Source organism: Mauremys reevesii, linkage group 8, assembly GCF_016161935.1.
Source record: "Mauremys reevesii isolate NIE-2019 linkage group 8, ASM1616193v1, whole genome shotgun sequence".
Lineage (NCBI taxonomy): Eukaryota > Metazoa > Chordata > Testudines > Geoemydidae > Mauremys > Mauremys reevesii.
The window spans coordinates 73,716,307-73,737,675 of record NC_052630.1 but is presented as its reverse complement, the minus strand read 5'-3'; the positions used below and the strand labels follow the sequence as shown (position 1 = coordinate 73,737,675).

Here is a 21,369-nt window from a genome sequence, read left to right as displayed (position 1 = left end):
TATTTCCCTATCTGGTTTGGGAAATAGAACCACTGGAGATGCCCATGCACTTTTAGAGGGGCGGATTACCCCCATTTCTAGCATGTCCTGGATCTCCTGTTCTATAGCAGTTTTGGCTTGAGGAGCGACCCGGTAAGGTTGGGCTCCAAGCATTACCTGTGTCAATGGAGTGGTATGCCTGTTCGGTCCGTCCTGGGGTGGCTGAGAACATCGTCGCAAAACTAGTGCACAGCTCCTTGATTTGTTGTCGCTGCATACGTCCAAGGGTCATTGAGAGGTTCACCTCTTCCATGCCACTGTCACTTTTTCCTTCATAGTAGACACCTTCAGGCCACTCAGCATCATCTCCTCCCTGGGCTGTAAACTAACATTCCTTTAATTCTCTGGAATAAAAGGGCTTTAAAAATTAACATGGTACACTTTAGGCTTTAGGTTTGACGTGGGGGATGCTATGAGATAGTTAACAGCTCCAGGCGCTCTTGGACCTAAATGGCCCATCCCACAACACTTCCATCTTATGAGCCTGGAGCTCCTTTGAGACCATGACCTGGTCCCCTACTTTGAAGGAATGCTCTCTGGCATGATTATCATACCAGGCCTTTTGCTCTTCCTGAGCATCTTTTAGGTTTTTTTTCTAGCTAGGGCTAAAGAGTCTTGGAGGGTGTTTTCAGGTTGTTTACAAAGTCCAGAATGTTAGTTCCTGGAGAAGGCGTAAACCCCTCCCATTGCTGCTTCACCAAATGTAATGGGCCCTTAACCTCGGGGCCATACACAAGTTCAAATGGTGAAAACCCTAAACTAGGATGTGGTACAGGTCTGTAGGCAAAGAGCAAATGCTGCAACATGAGGTCCCAGTCATTGGAGTGCTCATTTACAAATTTACATATCATGGCCCCCAAAGTTCCATTAAACTTCTCCAGCAGGCCATTTGTTTGATGGTGGTAAGGGGTAGCAACCAAATGGTTCACCCCATGAGCTTCCCACAGGCTTTTTATGGTCCCTGCCAGGATATTAGTTACCGAATCTGTAAAGATGTTGGAGGGCCAACCTACCCCGGAAAAAATGTCTGTTAATGCCTGGCACACATTTTTAGCCCTGGTGTTGCTTAGAGCTACTGCTTCTGGCTATCGGGTGGCAAAAACCATGAAAGTCAGTATGTACTGCTTTCCTCTGGGTGTCTTTTTCGGGAAAGGCCCCAGAATATCCACAGCTACTCGCTGAAATGAAACCTCAGTTATGGGGAGTGGCTGGACAGGGGCTTTGACCTGGTCTTGGGGTTTTCCCACCTCACAAGACCAGATATAAGTAGAAACGTCCTCCCATTTCCTCCCAGTGGAAGGACTTCCTCAGACAGTCTTTGGTCCTGTTCACCCCAGCATGGCCACTAGGATGATCATGGGCTAAGCTCAAGAGCTTTACCCGGTACTTAGTTGGAACTACCAACTGTCTTTGAGGAAGCCAGTCTTCCTGGTGCCCACCAGAAAGAGTTTCCTTGTATAAAAGTCCTTGTTCTACAACAAACTGGGATCAATTAGAAGAGCTGAGAGGTGGTGGGTTGCCCCATGCCGCCATCCAAGCTCCCTGGAGGCTTTCATCTGCTTCCAGCTCGGCCTGGACCTGTTCCCCTGATTCTGGAGACATCAGTTCCTCACTGGAGTATGGACTTGGGCTTGGTTCCTCTGGAAGAAATGTAGGTGATGGGGCTGTTTCCATTGACTGTGAACTGCTCTTCGCTGAGCCTCTTGCATAGGTTTATCTGCTGCTGCCAGTGTAGGCTCGGTGGTGCCCTCTGGCATTGGAGTTGCAAGCGCTGGCAATGGTTCTGGTGCTGGTTGCTCCGCCCATTCCTGTTCTGGGACTGGTTCTGGTTGGGACTGGATCCACAATGGCTGTTGCAGTCATTGGCAGGGGATCCAGTTCTACCATCTCAGTTTGGGGCTCTGGTAACACAGAGGAGGCCCTGGTGGAAGGCTCACGAACAGGGATAGGTGTGAAGGCTTGCTTAGCCTGGCTGCAGGTGACCATTCCCACCCTCTTGGCTTTCTTCACATGGTTGGCCAAGTCTTCCCCCAGCAGCATGGGAATGGGATAATCATCATAGACTGCAAAACTCCACATTCCTGACCAGCCCTTGTACTGGACAGGCAACTTGGCTGTAGGCAAGTTTAAAGAGTTTGACATGAAGAGTTGAATCGTCACTTGGGCCTCTGGGTTGATGAATTTGGTAGATAGCTCCAGTGTTCCTCCACGTGATAACTTTCTTCCCACCCACACTCAGTTTCCCTTCGCTCTGGGAAGGTATCTGGGAGGCATCTGAGCCTGGGAACCTTTGATGAGATTCTGGTGTAATGAACTGCAATCTGTTGGGGTTCTTGGGGCAGTTAGCGTTCACATGTCCCAGCTCATTACATTTAAAACATTGCCCAGCTGACTGGTCACTGGGGCGAGGTGGGTTGCTGGAGACTGGTGTGGTGGGATGATAAGGTGTTTGGGGTTTTCCTTGGGATGTAGGTGGGGTCTTGGGCTACCCCCAGTGGTAGGGTGTTGTTTTGGGTTGCTCCTTCTGATATCCGCTCCAACTTCTACTAGCTTTTTTCTTTTCCACCACCTCCATCCATTTGGTTCCGATCTCCTCTGCCTCGATTACAGTTTTGGGCTTCCCATCTAGAATGTATCTTTCTAGTTTCTCAGAAACACCCTCTAAGAACTGCTCCATTTGAATGAGGAAAGACAGATCTTCCAGAGATTTAATGCTTGCTCCTGATATCCAGGCATCCCAATTTTGTACATGCACTTAAATCCCACTAACTTAATTAAGACTTAACCATGTGCTTAAGTGCTTTCCTGAATATAGATGCTTTCCTGAATCAGGGCCTAAATGCAGAAAGCTTGCATGTACAGAGCTTCTAGAAGGTCTACTTCACTACCATCTAAGGGTGGGACAGAACCATAAATTTCAACTTTTGTACAAAACATGACATTTGATACTCACAGGAATATCATTCTCACTTTATTTTAAGAATACAAAAATCTTTATAGTTGAGTTCTTAAATGCAGGAAAGTCAGGACACTCAAATGTGTGGTTCACTCTAAGCCACCCTAAGTTAAGGAGTTCCAGAAGCTGCTATAAGTGACTGTTTCAGTCTTACTGTTTCAGTCTTGCAATAATGTTCTGCTCAGCTTCCCAAGAGAATGTTTCTGTGCCTGTGTATTCCTCTCATTCCTCCCTTCTGTTCAGGATATGACACATTCAGGGCATGGCTACACTGGAAACTTCAAAGCGCTGTCATGAGAACGCTCCCGCGGCAACGCTTTGAAGTACGAGTGTAGTCGCGTATGAGCACTGAGAGAGTGTTCTCCCAGTGGTCCTGGTAATCCACCTCCATGAGGGGATTAGCTCAGAGCGCTCAGAGCCTGTTTACACTAGCGCTTTAAAGCTCTCAGACTTGCTGCACTCAGGAGGGTGATTTTTCGCACTCCTGAGGCAGCAAGTTAGAGTGCTATAAAATGTAAGTGTGGACAAGTCCTAAGTCTGATTACACTGGACACCAGTTCTTTAGTACTTCAGTCTATGACAGTATTCATGGATACTGCCCCTCCCACTCCCATCTCTTTAGACAGCATTATAAGGGGAAATAAGTGCCACTTCCACCATAGTGTATTGAGAAGTCTTCCCAAAGTTACTCTTCTTAACAAAAGGTCTTTGTTTCCATTGGTTCTGGGTTTTTTTTGTCTTTTTGTTTGATACATCTTCCCCCAGCCCATGGATACTCATCTCATTGTCTTATAATAAGCAAAGTTAAACTTACTCCTGTGATAATCATCTTACTTTTTGTCACAAGATCATGAGCTTTCCTCACAAAGGTGCTTGGATGTTTACAGACTCTATACAGGTATCAATTCATCTAGCAATGGTAAGAGAGACAGGCTGTTTAATAGTCCATAGTACCAGTATGCAATAGTTACATGAAGTGAAAATACTTTCCCAGTTGAAAATGCAGAGGGAATTTAGGCAGGCAGAATGTGCTTACCTAAACAGAATTAACAAGCCACATATTGTGCTGCACCTGGGAAGGGGGAGGGGCACTATCAAAGACCTGCTTATGTTTCCCTGAGACTCTGCCAGGCTCGGAGCCCCACATTGATGTGTGTGAGGGCTTCTCTAACCTGCACCAAATGGCAACGCTCCTCAAAGGATTAGCTTCCTGCTGGCAATGTGCTCTGTCCCTTCCTCTTCCTATTCCAGTGGCTACAGAAACAATCGGGGTTGCACCCAGCCTCCACTTTTGCAGAGCTTGTCTCAAGGCTGACAGAGTACCACTAGATCTTTAATGACCACAAGTGGTCGAGATTTTAGTTTTATGTCTCATGTGAAAGGTAGCATTCTCATGAGCACACTGCTCTCTTAACACTATGCTTGGGCACTGTGTCAGTATTGACTCGGTGTGAAGAATGCCATCTACTGAATCCCCAGCACCACTTCCTAAAACACCTCAACGTTCCTTGGTGGTCTCACATGATCAATGTACTAGCCCAGCCTCTTTAACTGGTGATTAGTTTCTGGGTTCCATTATTACACAATTGAAAAACAAGCAGTCCATTCTTTAAATGTATAAGATATTAGGAACTCTTTCCTTAGAAAGTTTAGCTACTTTATGAAAAAGCTATTCCTTTGCTTCTTGGAATTATCAGAATAGATAGAATATGGAGAGCAAGCATCTTTACAGATCTACAGAATAATTTTGAATTATAACCTCGAAGAGGATAATTTTGAAATATCCATAAATGAGAATAATTGGATTGAGTTCCTACACAGTAATATGGACACTGAATTTGAAGTGGAGAGACAAATCTCTAATTATAAACAATAAAACATTGGAAGTTGTCATTTTACACTTTTGCTGACTTTACAGAGCTGCAGCTGTCTTATGGAAAGCATTGCTAGACACTTTATTGTGGTGAAACAATTCTGCTTATATAGCCTATATTTTCCATATTTATTTATCCTTATTCTGTATAAGCACAGACATTTGCATTAAAAAAGTGTCTTTGTTTCTTAAGAGTTCATCTGCTTTGCTGCTTATCATGCACACACTGAGAAAATGAGAATAGTGACAAAACACATTTCCCTCAGGTTAAGAATGCCCTCTGCCATAATAAACAGGAGCAACTTGGTGATCATATCTGACCTAGTGCCCCGCCTCCTCCTTATTGAGACAGATTCAGTCAAAGATGTTGCATGAGATTGACGGAATATGACCTTGGGGAAACCCAGGAGAATTCAGGACAAATTGGAATTCTAAGTAATTTATTTGGAGTTAAAAATATTACTCCAGCTGTTCATAAAAATCTTCCCTCACAAGAGGTCCTCACACCAACACTGGAAATATTAATCTCCAATAACTGCACAAAAAAAACCACCACAACACCTGATAGCATTAGATTAAAATATAATGATTTATTAGGGATGGGATGGATATTACAATTGTATACTTAAAGGGGAACCTCTACTACATGATCTTTGTGTTAGGAACCCCGACTGATGAAATTCTACTAGTGATTGCTGCACAGTATTTCTTTTTAGTTATTGAATAGATTGTACTGTATTAAGAACCATTAAGTAAATATTATTTGTGTTGTGGTGATGTCCTAAGTGCTGTCAACACACAAAACAGCCCAGGCCCCAAAGAATTTACAGTCTAAGAATTAATTCAATCTAATGTACTAGTTGTAAATAACGACTGCAATTTTTTTAAGCTGACACTGGGTCTGATTTTCAGAGGTTATAAGCGCTCACAATTGCAGTTGAAATCAATGAGAACAGCTGGTGCTCATTATCTCAGGCCCACTGAATTTAGCACTTGCATTGCCCAAAGCACATCTTCAAAGTGTTTTAACTATTCTTCACAGCACACATGTGAGTCAGATAAACACTATTTCCATTTTACAAAGAGGACTGCATTGGAGCAAATTCAGCTTTGGTTTAAGGAGATACAACTGTTAAAGTTACTACGTGCTGCATCTGCTTAAGCCAGAGCTGAATTTGGTCTAGAGAAGTTACATGACTGGCCCTAGGTCACACAGCCACTTAGTTTTAGATCTAGGGCTTGAACCTCATCTCTGAGTGTTGTATTAACCTAATTGTATTGCTGTTTGTTTAATACTTGGTCCACCAAGACTTCTAATACAACCCCCAAGAGATGTGTGACTCCATGTAAAAGGTTAGCAGTCTTTGCCCAGAACACTGAACCCTGTTAACATTCCCCTGCAGCATCAACATATTTTAAGTGGGTGTGACACTGACAGACCAGTTCAAATCAAAGCCATAAGCCAAGTCACTTGTGTGTGTAAAAGAAATGTTTGTGTTGTCGTCTTCACTTACCTATAACCAATTGTTTACTGTTGCATTATATTATGTATACCCCATACTTAATTAACCCTAGATGTTTTTTTCTGTGAGATCTAGAGTATCCATTGACCTTGGGTAAGTGACTAATTCTTTGGGATTGAGAGTAACCTAATGTGAGGTGATTTTTGGTTTTAATAACCTTTCATCACAAAGTCTAGTTTCTCTGGGTGGAAAAAATGCACCACAAAGCCTAAGGGGACTGTCTGTGGCTCCATGGCAAGACTAATATAGTAATCCAGGAGTGCAAGTGTGTGACTGGTTTGGTGAAATCTAATTATAGAACATACCACCAGTCTGGGATGTCTGCCCTTGTTTTTTGACAGTCTGATCTGAGATTGGCAATCTCAGATGTGAGCTACTCTAGATAGCATGTATCAGAGGGGTAGCCGTGTTAGTCTGGTTCTGTAAAAGCAGCAAAGAATCCTGTGGCACCTTATAGACTAACAGACGTTTTGCAGCATGAGCTTTCGTGGGTGAATACCCACTTCTTCGGATGCAAGTGGTGGAAATTTCCAGGGGCAGGTATATATAAGCAAGCAAGAAGCAAGCTAGAGATAACGAGGTTACATCAATCAGGGAGGATGAGGCCCTGTTCTAGCAGTTGAAGTGTGAAAACCAAGGGAGGAGAAACTGGTTCTGTAATTGGCAAGCCATTCACAGTCTTTGTTTAGTCCTGAGCTGTTGGTGTCAAATTTGCAGATGAACTGGAGCTCAGCAGTTTCTCTTTGAAGTCTGGTCCTAAAGATTTTTTGCTGTAGGATGGCCACCTTAAGATCTGCTATAGTGTGGCCAGGGAGGTTGAAGTGTTCTCCTACAGGTTTTTGTATATTGCCATTCCTAATGTCTGATTTGTGTCCATTTTATCCTTTTCCTTAGAGACTGTCCAGTTTGACCGATGTACATAGCAGAGGGGCATTGCTGGCAGTTCATCTGCAAATTTGACACCATCAGCTCAGGACTAAACAAAGACTGTGAATGGCTTGCCAATTACAGAACCAGTTTCTCCTCCCTTGGTTTTCACACTTCAACTGCTAGAACAGGGCCTCATCCTCCCTGAGTGATGTAACCTCGTTATCTCTAGCTTGCTTCTTGCTTGCTTATATATACCTGCCCCTGGAAATTTCCACCACTTGCATCCAAAGAAGTGGGTATTCACCCACGAAAGCTCTAGATAGCATGACAGTCGGTTGTGCTGACTCATTGGTGCAAGTTGCTCACTACCTCCCCCAGGTGTAATGGACGGCAGAGTGACTAAAGAAAGAGGATCGAGAGCAAGAGTCAGCAACCTTTCAGCAGTGCTGTGCCAAGTCTTCATTTATTCACTCTAATTTAAGGTTTCACGTGCCGGTAATACATTTTAACATTTTTAGAAGGTCTCTCTCTATGTCTGTATAATATAACTAAACTATTGTTGTATGTAAAGTAAATAAGGTTTTTAAAATGTTTAAGAAGCTTCATTTAAAATTAAATTAAAATGCAGAGCTTATCAGTTTAGTGTGATCCTTGCCCTTGCTTTTCCTTGCTGAGTTTTCCAATGTGTGGCACGTATTTGGATACTTTAAGCTGCACACAGGCTTCTGAGTGATCAGTTGTTAACCTCTCTGAACACTGGTGGAGCTGGGCCGGGCCCTGAATATTCCTGGAGCCTGGGAACCATGGGCCCATACAACTCACTGCCTCTGCCTTCCTCTGCTACAGGCTTCCTGTGTGACCTTGGGCCAGTCACTCAGCTGGTTTGGATATGTCTGCGCTGCAATAAATGGGCAGCAGCCGGCTCTGGCTTGCGGGGCTGAAGAGTGATGTAGATGCTCAGGCTCCGAGATCCCAGAAAGAGTCTCACAGCAGCTACATTGCTAATTTTAGCCCTGCAAGCCTGAGTCAGCTAACCCAGGCTGAGACTTGGTGCGGCGAGTTTTTTTTATCAGTGTGGATGTCTCCTTTGTGCCTTAGTTTTCCCTCTGTACAATGGGAACAACTGCCCTGCCCCGCATGGCTGCTGGGAAGGTAAGTGTCTTAAAAATAGTGAATTGCTCAGCTACTGCAGTGATGGGGGCCAGATAAGCCAGAGAGTCCAGGGCCGGACAGGACCACCAGCTTATTTAGCCTGGTCTCCTGCATGTCATAAGTCATCAGCAACTGAAATTAGACCAAAGCTACAGAAGGAAGTTACAAGATTGCACAGTGCACTGCAAAAAACAGAAAGCCGTTTACAGATGGAACCCCAGGCCGGCAGCAGAGTGCCACTGAAAATCAGCTTGTGTGCTGCTTTTGGCACGTGTGCCATAGGTTGCTGACCCCGATCTAGGGCATGAGCTGAGTAGTCAGGAAGGGGGAACCTTAAGAGCAGCCAAACCTGAGGAGACAGCTTGAGCTAAACTTTATCTGTTAATTTCTTTTTTAATAAAGCCAAACTGCAGAAAGGGGTAGACTTTGTTTTAGAGCAGAATGGGAAAGCCACATACCCACTTCGCTATTAGGATTTCTAGTCTCTTGGTAGTTTAGCAAAAGGTGAAATAGGAGGCAATATTAATAATAAACCATGAATTCCTGAAGGACAGATATCTTCTCATCTAGGTCCTGATTCTATTCTCATTTTAGTTAATTGCAAGACTATTCATTCTAGTGAGAGCTAGGTTGATAGTAATGCTTCAGAACAGTGGAGAGGAGGGTAACCAGAAATACAAATGCTATATGCCAAAGAGCATAATTTTAAGGGCTAAAATAGCATTTAAGCTCAACTTTTATATGCATACACACACGATGTTAGCGTCTGTCAAGCTGCTACCTAAGTTCTGCATTTCTTGATTTGTGCATGTTCATAACTCTGAGTGCACAAAATGCAGAAGCTATGTATATAAATGGTAGTGCATGATCAAAACTAAAGATAATGCTGAAATGTTAGCCCTAAATCATAGTAAGGTGTAATGACTCATAGTACACTAATAAACAAAATATTTTCATAATGGCAGTCCATGCAACCAGTGTAACTGGAAAGAAGGGGATTTTGTGCATGACAATGACTTGTTGCATTCTTTGAAAATGAAGCCTGTGGCATTCAAAAAACAATTAAAAGAAAACTAACACTTTGCTCACCCCAGAAGTCTTATTTCAAATGACAGTGCCAAATGAGCTTTCATGTGTATTCCTCAATTCACCTGTGCTGGGGAGGACTTTGTTGGGCAGGTTTCTTTGAGTAGCTTCTGCCACAAGTAAGGAAGCCGTTAGAAGGAAGAGACTATGGATGCTGAGCGATCCGCTGTTGTGACCTGCACAGGATGCGCCATGTTCGTCTTCCTTCCACAGGATAGGAGCAACTTTGTCTGTACAAAGTGCAAGCTGATCTCCATATTGGAAGAGAAGATTCAAGGTCTGGCGAAACGAATATCAACCCTGCGTTCCATAAAAGAAAATGAGGATTTCCTGGATAGACGTCAGGATCAGCTTCAGCGGGCACAATGTTCTGAAGATTCAGAGCAGGCTACGCAGCGGGGACAGAAGGCCAGTGAGGATAATTGGCGGCATGTGACTTCCAGAAGAGGAAAGAGTACCAGAAATGTCCATGTACCAGTAACACAGATGCAGGTGAGCAACCGTTTTCATGTTCTCTCTGCAGGTACTAGTGCAGAGGGTGGAGTGGATGATACATCTGAGGGAACAGAGCAGAAGGAGACTCCACTGATTGGAAGGCATGAGATGCACCGTCCTAGGGATGGGGGTTCCACGACCACCACTCCCAAGAGGAGGAGGAAGAGGGTGGTGGTGGTCGGGGACTCTCTCCTCAGGGGGACTGAGTCATCTATCTGCCGCCCTGACCAGGAAAACCGAGAGGTGTGCTGCTTGCCAGGGGCTAGGATTCACGATGTGACGGAGAGACTGCCGAGACTCATCAAGCCCTCAGATCGCTACCCCTTCCTGCTTCTCCACGTGGGCACCAATGATACTGCCAAGAATGACCTTGAGCGTATCACTGCAGACTACGTGGCTCTGGGAAGAAGGATAAAGGAGTTTGAGGCGCAAGTGGTGTTCTCGTCTATCCTCCATGTGGCAGGAAAAGGCCAGGGTAGAGACCGTCGAATCGTGGAAATCAACGAATGGCTACGCAGATGGTGTCGGAGAGAAGGGTTTGGATTCTTTGACCATGGGATGGTCTTCCAAGAAGAAGGATTGCTAGGCAGAGACGGGCTCCACCTCACGAAGAGAGGGAAGAGCATCTTTGCAAGTAGGCTGGCTAACCTAGTGAGGAGGACTTTAAACTAGGTTCACCGGGGGAAGGAGACCAAAGCCCCAAGGTAAGTGGGGAAGTGGGATATCGGGAGAAAGCACAAGTAGGTGAGTGCAAGAGGGGAGGACTCCAGCCCCATACTGGGACACCAGGATGATCAGTGAGTTATCTTACATGCCTATACACAAATGCAAGAAGCCTGGGGAACAAGCAGGGAGACCTAGAAGTCCTGGCACAGTCAAGGAATTATGATGTAATTGGAATAACAGAGACTTGGTGGGATAACTCACATGATTGGAGTACTGTCATGGATGGATATAAACTGTTCAGGAAGGATAGGCAGGGCAGAAAAGGTGGGGGAGTTGCGTTGTATGTAAGAGAGCAGTATGACTGCTCAGAGCTCCAGTATGAAACTGCAGAAAAACCTGAGAGTCTCTGGATTAAATTTAGAAGTATGAACAACAAGGGTGATGTCATGGTGGGAGTCTGCTACAGACCACCAGACCAGGGGGATGAGGTGGACGAGGCTTTCTTCCAGCAACTAACAGAAGTTGCTAGATCACAGGCCCTGGTTCTCATGGGTGACTTTAATCACCCTGATATCTGCTGGAAGAGCAATACAGCAGTGCACAGACAATCCAGGAAGTTTCTGGAAAGTGTAGGGGACAATTTCCTGGTGCATGTGCTGGAGGAACCAACTAGGGGAAAAGCGCTTCTTGACCTGCTGCTCACAAACAGGGAAGAAATAGTAGAGGAAGCAATAGTGGATGGGAACCTGGGAGGCAGTGACCATGAGATGGTCAAGTTCAGGATCCTGATACAAGGAAGAAAGGAGAGCAGTAGAACAGAGACCCTGGACTTCAGAAAAGCAGACTTCGACTCCCTCAGGGAACTGATGGGCAAGGTCCCCTGGGAGAATAACATGACGGGGAAAGGAGTCGAGGAAAACTGGCTGTCTTTTAAAGAATCCTTATTGAGGTTGCAGGAACAAACCATCCCAATGTGTAGGAAGAAAAGTAAATATGGCAGGCGACCAGCTTGGCTTAACAGTGAAATCCTTGCTTGTCTTAAACACAAAAAAACAGCTTACAAGAAGTGGAAGATTGGACAAATAACCAGGGAGGAGTATAAAAGTATTGCTCAGGCATGCAGGAGTGAAATTAGGAAGGCCAAATCACACTTGGAGTTGCAGCTAACCGGAGATGTTAGGAGTAACAAGAAGGGTTTCTTCAGGTATGTTAGCAACAAGAAAAAAGTAAAGGAAAGTGTGTGCCCCTTGCTGAATGAGGGAGGGAACCTAGTGACAGAGGATGTGGAGAAAAGTAGTGTACTCAATATTTTTATTGCCTCTGTCTTCACAGACAAGGTCAGCTCCCAGACAGCTGCACTCTGCAGCACGGTATGGGGAGGAGGTGACCAGCTCTCTGTGGAGAAAGAAGTAGTTCGGGACTATTTAGAAAAGCTGGACGAGCACAAGTCCATGGGGCCGGATGCACTGCATCCGAGGGTGCTAAAGGAGTTGGCCGATGAGATTGCAGAGCCATTGGCCATTATCTTTGAAAAATCATGGCGATCGGGGGGAGGTCCGACTCCCGGATGACTGGAAAAAAGCTAATGTAGTGCCCATCTTTAAAAAAGGGAAGAAGGAAGATCCAGGGAACTACAGGCCAGTCAGTCTCACCTCAGTCCCTGGAAAAATCATGGAACAGGTCCTCAAGGAATCAATTCTGAACCACTTAAAGGAGGGGAAAGTGATCAGAAACAGTCAGCATGGATTCACCAAGGGCAAGTCATGCCTGACTAACCTAATTGCCTTCTATGATGAGATAACCAGCTCTGTGGATGAGGGGAAAGCACTGGATGTGCTATTTCTGGACTTTAGCAAAGCTTTTGATACAGTCTCCCACAGTATTCTTGCCAGCAAGTTAAAGAAGTCTGGGCTGGATGAATGGATGGTAAGGTGGATAGAAAACTGGCTAGATGGTCGGGCTCAACGGGTAGTGATCAATGGTTCCATGTCTAGTTGGCAGCCGGTATCAAGTGGAGTGCCCCAAGGGTCGGTGCTGGGGCACTCCACTTGTTTTGTTCAATATCTTCATTAACGATCTGGAGGATGGTGTGGACTGCACCCTTAGCAAGTTTGCAGAAGACACTAAACTGGGAGGAATGGTTGATACGCTGGAGGGTAGGGAAGGATACAGAGGGCCCTAGACAAATTAGAGGATTGGGCCAAAAGAAATATGATGAGGTTCAACAAGGATAAGTGCAGAGTCCTGCATTTAGGACGGAAGAATCCCATGCACTGCTATAGACTAGGGACCGAATGGCTGGGCAGCAGTTCTGCAGAAAGGGATCTAGGGGTTACAGTGGACGAAAAGCTGAATATGAGTCAACAGTGTGCCCTTGTTGCCAAGAAGGCTAATGGCATTTTGGGTTGTATAAGTAGGGGCATTTCCAGCAGATCGAGGGATGTGATCATTCCCCTCTATTCAGCACTGGTGAGGCCTCATTTGGAGTACTGTGTCCAGTTTTGGGCCCCACACTACAAGAAGGATGTGGATAAATTTGAAAGAGTCCAGCGGAGGGCCATAAAAATGATTAGGGGGCTGGAGCACATGACTTACGAGGAGAGGCTGAGGGAACTGAGATTGTTTAGCCTGCAGAAGAGAAGAATGAGGAGGGATTTGATAGCTGCTTTTAACTACCTGAAAGGGGGTTCCAAAGGGGATGGATCTAGATTGTTCTCAGTGGTGGCAGATGACAGAACAAGGAGTAATGGTCTCAAGTTGCAGAGGGGGAGGTTTAGGTTGGACATTAGGAAAAACTTTTTCACTAGTAGGGTGGTGAAGCACTGGAATGGGTTACCTAGGGAGGTGGTGAAATCTCCTTCCTTAGAGGTTTTTAAGGTCAGGCTTGACAAAGCCCTGGCTGGGATGATTTAGTTGGGTTTGGTCCTGCTTTGAGCAGGGGGCTGGACTAGATGACCTCCTGAGGTCCCTTCCAACCCTGAGATTCTATGACTTCTGCAATTTGGAAATGTGAGGCTGCAAGTCACTTATGGCCAAATATCCACGTGAAGGGCCCCCCCCCCCGGCCATGAGGCTGAACTTGTAAGATATATGAAGGGGCAGCAAGAGGCATCTTGGCCCTTAAACCACACAACTGCTCTGAGGAAGATACTTCAGCCATGTAGCAGGAACAGGTATGAATGCCCCTTCCTAGCCCCACACAGCAGTATAGAGGATCTGCTGCTTTGCAGATCCTCATCCCTTACTTTTGTAGGGAACATAGGCCGTATTTGGATTTAAGCTTCAGTAACTTTAGTTGGCCAAATGTTTAATGAAAGTTAGTATTAAGAGATGTTTGAAGCAGCTTTCTGGCTTGTAGGCCAATGGATATTAGGGTATGGTCATCCGCTTGCCCGGAGCTCTGCCCCCATTTCTCAGAGTTGCTTTCCTACTGTCATCATTAACTCATTGTCATGAGGAAGTGCGGGAATGAGCGGATGTGCAAATGGTGCTGAGTCATTAATTATTTAATTCTATTTAAACAATGGAGATACCTCAAGATATCCGTATGCCTACCAGCTCCTTATCACATGATAGTTCTTCTGTCCTTTTGTTGAGACACAACTGTTAGCTGTTATCAATTAGCTTTATGTCTTGTAACAATTAATCTGGAATCTTCAATGTGACTTCAAGGGGAGGCATGGATCAGTACATGTCATGCTCCCCATCAGTGCCTGTCCTGGGCCGTGGAAGCTAATGATCCACCCAACAGACCAAATTTGGTGATGAACTCTGGTCACATGCCACCTGAGGCATGTTGTGCATATGCTAAGAAGTGGCTCCCTCAAATTACAGCTATCAGGCTGTAACACCTAGTAGGTCTTTGAAGATACCAGGATATCCCCCAAGGAGGAGTAAGAGGAAACTGATCCCTACAAAGACTCTAACTATGGAATTGATGTGTCTTGCATTGATGATAACACTCAAAGTTGTATCCTGCCATCTGCCCTTGACCAGCCATCCAAAGAAGGAGAGGTGAAAGACTCCAATCACTGGCTAAGCCAAGCCTGAAGTCTTCACATACAGGAGAGAAGCTTGGTTTCTTCTCTGAGTTGTAAAGCTTTAAAGTGCATCCTATCACTGATAGAAATACTGGTAAATATCGATTTAATTCCAAATTAAGATCAAGTATGTGAGCTAAGATGTTGAGGAAAAGAGGTGAAAACCCTTTTGTAGAGCAATTTGAGGACACCTATTAGACTAGGGTGACCATATGTCGCATTTTCACTGGGACAGTCCCTTTTTTAAGCTCTGTCCTGGCCATCCCGATTTTTTTTTTTTTTTGGCAAAAGTGGGCATTTGTCCTGTTTGCTCTTGCTGACGTGATTGGCACGAGCAAATGGGACAAATGCCCACTTTTGTCAAAGTGGGGTGCCCTGCAGGGTGGGCACGTGGTGATTCCCACCCCAGGTCGGGATGAGGGAGGCAGGGCTTGGGTGAGTAGCGACACCAGCCCTAGCCTTGTGTAAGGGAGCGAGCAGCTCAGGCCAGCTCCATTTGGGGGAGGAGTGGGGGCTCGGGCGAGCGAATTGGGCCAGCCCTGCATGGGGCGGGGGAGAGGCAAGTGACTTGGGCCAGCCTGTGCAGCGGTGGGTCGGGGGCTTGGGCTAGCTCCACTCAATGTCCCGGTTTCCCTTTGGGAAATATGGTCACCCTATTTTAGACAGACATCCTTACGCACTGTCTGTCCCTAACTGTTCCCCAAAGTAGACACTGACACAGAAGCTTATTGGTGGTTCATTACTCTGTATCTGCAACGCTTGTCAGGCTTTTGACATACTCACTGCACCTAACACATTGTTGTCATAATCTGTATCTAAAAGGTGTAAAGTAAGGTAACCATATTGGTCCCGCAAATGATTGTGTGGTGTATATATGGGGTGTGGACAAAGTTATAAATATGTGCTAGAATTATGTTCTGAATGTGTCTGGAAAACAATGCATAAGTCGAGTCTGCCCTAGCCAAAGAATGTGTACTGGTGTATCTGACCAGCCTGGCAATCAGGCGGAGATAATGAAGAGAAATGTATTATAAGATAAACAAAGCTAACAAGCCAGGGAAAAGATAGCAGGAGAGAGACTTTTTGTCTGGGCTTAATTCTCAAAAAAAATCTCAAAGGTTTACTGGACCTAATAGAAGGGGCGAGAACCCTAAGTTGTCCTTCACTTGAAGGAGCCCAAAGCACTGGGCTTCATGTGTTGGGTCCTGGCTAAAGGTCTTGCCAACCATGTTGCAAGACTATGGTGAGAAACTACTTTGAACAAAGGGCTCTAGTTTGTCAAGTTTTAGTCTCAGAATCATATTTTTACTTTTGTTAGTAACTGTTTCTAACCTTACTCCTTATACTTACTGTCACTTAAATCTATGTCCTTTTTGTTAATAAACTTGTTTTACTTTTACCATAAACCAACTCAGTGCTTTGATTGAAGTAGATGGTGTATCAACCCCAGTTAAGCTAACATGCTACTGTCTCTTTAAAGGAGCAGCAAACTTGATAAGGTTTTGAGAGTGCCAAGAGGGGCTAAGCACTGCAGAGAAAGAAATCTCTGAGGAACTCAGGAATTGGGGTTCACAGTTACCTGGTGGGCAAGGTTTGGACTGGCAGAGTCCAGAAGAGTTTGTTGACAAGTCAAACAAGCTAGTGTGTTAGCTTCCTGGCACGTAGCTTAGCAACAACAGAGCTCTCACTTGCTCAGGCTGGGAGGGGTAACAGAGTGGCTCACAGTTCTGGGGCCCCCAGCAGATTGTCACAAACACTGAACTCTTAAATCTCTTGTCTGAACAGTACAATCTCTAAGTTAAATGAACATTCTAAAGTTGTTATAACTTGGGATTCTATAAATCATTTTAAATCAGTGCAAAACTGCGAGAAAGATGCAGGCGTATTTAAATGGGGTAGGGAAATAGATTAGATAAGCTTCACTGTACACATAAATTGCATCAAACTTTTGTTTCAGGGACAGAGCAGTCAAAGGATGATGCTACCAAGAAATCCTTTTAAGAGCTGTACTTTCTCAAAACCAAGGCAAGGAATAGCCTCTGCCTCTAGCAGACTTTCAGCTAAATACTTAAATAACTTTGTTAATTGTTTAACTTGTTTGTCATATGATTTAATTTCCAATTGTAGTAACTGGAGGGCCAGAAACATTGAACTGTTGACACTTAATCTTTTAATACATTTATAAAGTTACACTGAACTGGTTCATCTCTCAAAACTTCAACACAGACAAAGTAACCTACACTGAGGAAAAAGGTGAAATCTTTAAAGATCATTCCTAAGCCCATCCTATATTTTAAAAAACATCCTATTATCCCTCCACCCTTCTCCTGTCTGTTCCCTGTGTGGTGCTATGCTGAGAGCATGGTTCTATGCTATGCAGGAATTGTGTATTGCCAGCTTGTCTCTCCCAATTCCTCTTTCAACTTGATCAGCACGATTCCACTGTGCGTGCTATGAAAAGACTTTCTGTGGCCATTCAGTTGAGAGCAGTATTTGCTTCCATTTCCCTGTACTGCATTTTCTCTGTCTGTAAAATGGGGGGGGGAAATCATCTTTACCTGCCTCACAGAGATATGGTGAGGCTTAATTTGTGTTTTAGCAATTTCTTTGAGATCTTTGGATGAAAGAAACTAGAGAAGAGCAAAGCAATAGTAGTAGTAGTTATTCATTATTGTACTGTTATTTGGTCAAACAGTTTAATCCATCAGCTCTGACATGAAAGAGAGGCTGATCTGGTATTAAAGACTATTTGGAATATATGAAACTTGGGAATCACTAGTTATACATTTCAGGCCAGGTATACACTAGAAAATTACAGGTAGGTCTGTTTGAACTATGTTGATTGGGGTGTGAAAAATCCATAGCCACCTGAGCAGCATAGTTAAACCAACCTAATGTAAGCGGGGGAATGGTCCCGCTATTGTGGGGAACTTTCCTGGCTTCTGCGCTACCCCAGTGAAGTGGGCTAGCGAAAGGATCTGAGTCCTCGCTCCCACTTCCTTTACCCAGAGGCCTCCCTGCCCTTAAGGACTCCCCTTCCACTTTCCTGTCTGGCAGAGTTCTCGTAACCCCAACAAGGCTGGGCCCAGGATTCCTGGGGCTCAACCCCCAACCCTGCTGTGGTCACCTAAGACAGGGGCTAGGGTGTCCCCACTCTGGGGTACCCTCTCTGCACTGGGCACGTCCCTGACCCACTGATTATTCCATACAGTTTAAAGCAAATACAAGTTGTTTAACAATTAATTTTAAAAAAGAATAAGGAAAAATGGGAAAGGTTACAGGAAAACACATCACCCCGCTCCGTGGCAGGGAACATTACAAACAGTGTCTCTGGACATCAAGGCAGTTCACAGTCTGTTCCTTGTAGGTCCCAAGCCTCTGTCTCAGGCCCTGGCTGTGCTGCAGTGATGCTGCGGATTGGACACTTGCAATGGCGGTGGCCACACACCTCCGGGTTTTGGGTGGTGGGACTCTTCTTCCCAGCATCAGCCCCCCGTCGGGTTAAGAACCCCCTCCCAGCCTGGCCTACAAGGACCCTTGGCTGGGGGTGTCTTTCTGCACTTTGCCCAAGGTCCCCCCCTTGGCTGGCCCCAGTTGCTCACCACACCTGGCTCTATGGCTGCAGCTCTGCTCCCAGCATAGGATCTGCTCTCCCTGGGCAGTGTCTCTGGCTCTATGGCTGCAGCTCTGTTCCCAGCACAGGATCTGCTCTCCCTATGCTGTGTCTCTGGCTCTGTGGCTGCAGCTCTGGCCCCTCTGGATCTGGCATGGTTCTGCTCTCCAGCTCAGTTTGAGCCTCTGCTTTCTCCTTAGCTAGGCCCCACTCTGTCTGACCCAGGCAATTCCAGCTCACACGGAGGACGGGACCCACCCTGGCCTTCTGTCTTCTTGATTAGCCTGCCAGCCCTGTCAATCAGGCTGACCTGGAGCATTGGCATCTTGCCATTGTTCCTGGGGAGTATCTCAGGGTCCTGATTTCCCATCGACCCATCCCCTTTTAGTGCTGGGAACTAGCAACCAAAACACCCCCACTGAATGTTAGTAAGGGGGCAACAGTCCCCTTACACTAAGTCCCTATGTAGGCAGCTCTTGGTTGATGGAAGAATTCTTCCATCAACCTACCTACTGCCTCTCGGAGGTAGATTACCACGCTGACAGGAGAATCCTTCCTATCAGCATAGACGTGCTACAGCAATGCAACTGTGCCAGAATAGCGTTTTAAATGTAGATAAACCCACAAGATTTACTTTTGCTTTGAGAGCATCTAGGTGGGCCCATTTGATTAGAATACAGAAAGTGAGTATAGAAAATAAAATCTGACTCCAAATATTTCCCATTCAAATGTAAAGAAAGAAAAGAGACCTCTTCAGCCTGTAAAGATGTGGTAGCTGTAAAATGAACCACTTTAGAAAATGATTAGTCATTTAAATGATCAAATTAAATGACACTGATTCCAAACCACTGACTTCTATAGTGCTATGTCCATGGTACACCAGATTGTGATTGCCCCGTATCTTTAAATTTACCATTAAAACAGCTGCTCTAACATATCTAGTTGTATCACTATCATAGCATTATTAGGGATGGGTGGACTGTAAATAAAAATATCCCAAACCCTCACTCATCATCTAAATCATATCCCGATTTTTGGTGGATGACCTGTACACAGAATAATGGAAATACTTTTTTTTTCCTCTCTGGATTTGAGTCATTCTCACAACTCTTGATCAGTTGTGGAGCTCCTATAGCAATAAATAAGATAAAGAATGTACTTGGCTTACAATAACATGGTGATATTGCATATTTTCTTTCTGCATTTATGTGAACCAAAGTACATTAGCAGCATATAGCATCCTGTTATGGAACTCTTAGAAGTAATATAACTAGTTTTATTGGCACGTCACAGTAGGAAGCAGGAACTTGATGATCTATTTGATAGCATATCTGATACTCTAGAAGAATTAAACATTCTGCTTCAGAACCTTGTGATTTTCCTGAGATAATGTAGTTTTGGTGATTTAAATGTCTTGGCTTTTTCAGTCTTCTTTTGGTGCATAGTATTAAATTCAGGTACTGGGAATGAATGTTTGTTACCTTTATTAAATACCAGGCATTTACAGAGACAGGAGAATAGATGTGATCACAGGAAAGAAACTCACTTCTGAATTTTTGTACCATGTGTCTTCAAATTCCCATTGCTAACAGACCTTGTACAAAACCAGAATTAGTAAAGGCACTGCTACTTCCATTTTTGTCTTGAGCAAAGATGTGATCACAAAACATCAATTGTACTTGAACTTGGCTATGTACTTAAAAGATGACCAGGAACTTTTCATTTGGATCAGCGCATGGGCCCAGAGGAGAGTCAGCTCAGGACTGCATACAGATGTGTGGAAGTGTCTTCATCCACATCTGAGCAAAGTTCTATGCAGAAACTATGTTAAATTGCTAAAGGCAAGCAAAGCTACTTTGTTAGGTAGTCCTTTAGATAGTCTTAAAGTTTGTTTTGATCTGATGATGTCATTTGCATTGGCAGTGAAGTAAGGCAATAGAAAACCCATAAGGACAGCATCAATGGAATTGATATTAAAAAGAACAAAAAGGGTAAAGTTCTTTTTAAGTCTTCCATGCTTGTAAATGTGAGAGTTATTGCTGTGGTAAAGGAAAGGGGCATGAGCTAATGCACTAGGGGACATAGCACTAAAATAAGCATACAATCCTGCTTCAGAAAGTTTGTTAAAAGCAACAATGATTATTAAACACAGCATTTGGGGTTTTATTGTCTGAGGAGCAAATCCTGTTCCTTGTCTCTTGGGGTCAGCAGGGCTTGCATCTATCACTGCCCATGCAGCTGAGGGTGGAGTACTCTACAGAACAGATCCACAGCTTGGGGTAAAAAATTCCTCCCCCAGCACAGTTCCCCAGTACCTAGCTCAGCTATTTGCCCTATATGTGGGACTGGGATTGGTCCTCAGTGAGCTGTAATGATCACCATAGTGGCTGGTAAGGGAGAATTTGCATACAGAATAAAAGGGAGGAGACTATGGCAGGGAGCCCTGTGTGATTTCAGTTATCTGATTTGCTTCTTGAAGATTTGAGGTGGTGGGGGAAGATTTGGCAAATGGAGATGGAAGTGGTGGGAAACAGAGGAAAAAGGAGCCTGAGCTGGGTCTGGCTAAACTAGTTCTTGTTCATCTAAATTTTCTGAAGGATTATTTCATGGATTAAAGATCCCTACAATGGACCTCAGTTTGCTTAACTCCCACTGATATTAATTTAAGTTGCACATCAGCTGGAGAATTAGGTGTTTATAAAAAAAAATTAAATCTGATTACATGTAGGATCAATTATAGTGTCTTGTACTGGTTAGCTCTTGCCAATACCCTCTTCTACCTGGCATGAAGTGTTAATGAGCAGAATTTATACTAGTCTTTTTTATTGCATACAGTTTCAGAGGAGAGATAAAATTAATTTTGTGATCAATCCAAAGTCATGAGGAAGTTATGAGACTTAGTTGACTTTTTGCATTAATTTTGTTCACCATAATAAATGACTAATAGGGAACTTCAGATTAACATTTTTTTGGTATTAGTCCAAATATCAAATTTTGTTAGTTAATATTTTAATATAACACCTACCTGATCCCTAAGCAGTGTACAAAATTAAAAT

At 44.4% G+C, this 21,369-nt stretch overlaps 1 long non-coding RNA gene across 1 annotated transcript in view; it reads right to left on the bottom strand.

The window, feature by feature from the left end:
* LOC120369774 overlaps window positions 1-16,320 on the bottom strand; it is a 103,708-nt gene extending 87,388 nt beyond the window's left edge. Inside the window, exons 1-2 of the long non-coding RNA XR_005583394.1 lie at window positions 16,280-16,320; window positions 3,830-3,905 (exon numbers count right to left, since the gene is read on the bottom strand). This is a non-coding gene — a long non-coding RNA (uncharacterized LOC120369774). The remainder of the gene's footprint in view (window positions 1-3,829; window positions 3,906-16,279) is intronic.
* Window positions 16,321-21,369: the final 5,049 nt, after the last annotated feature.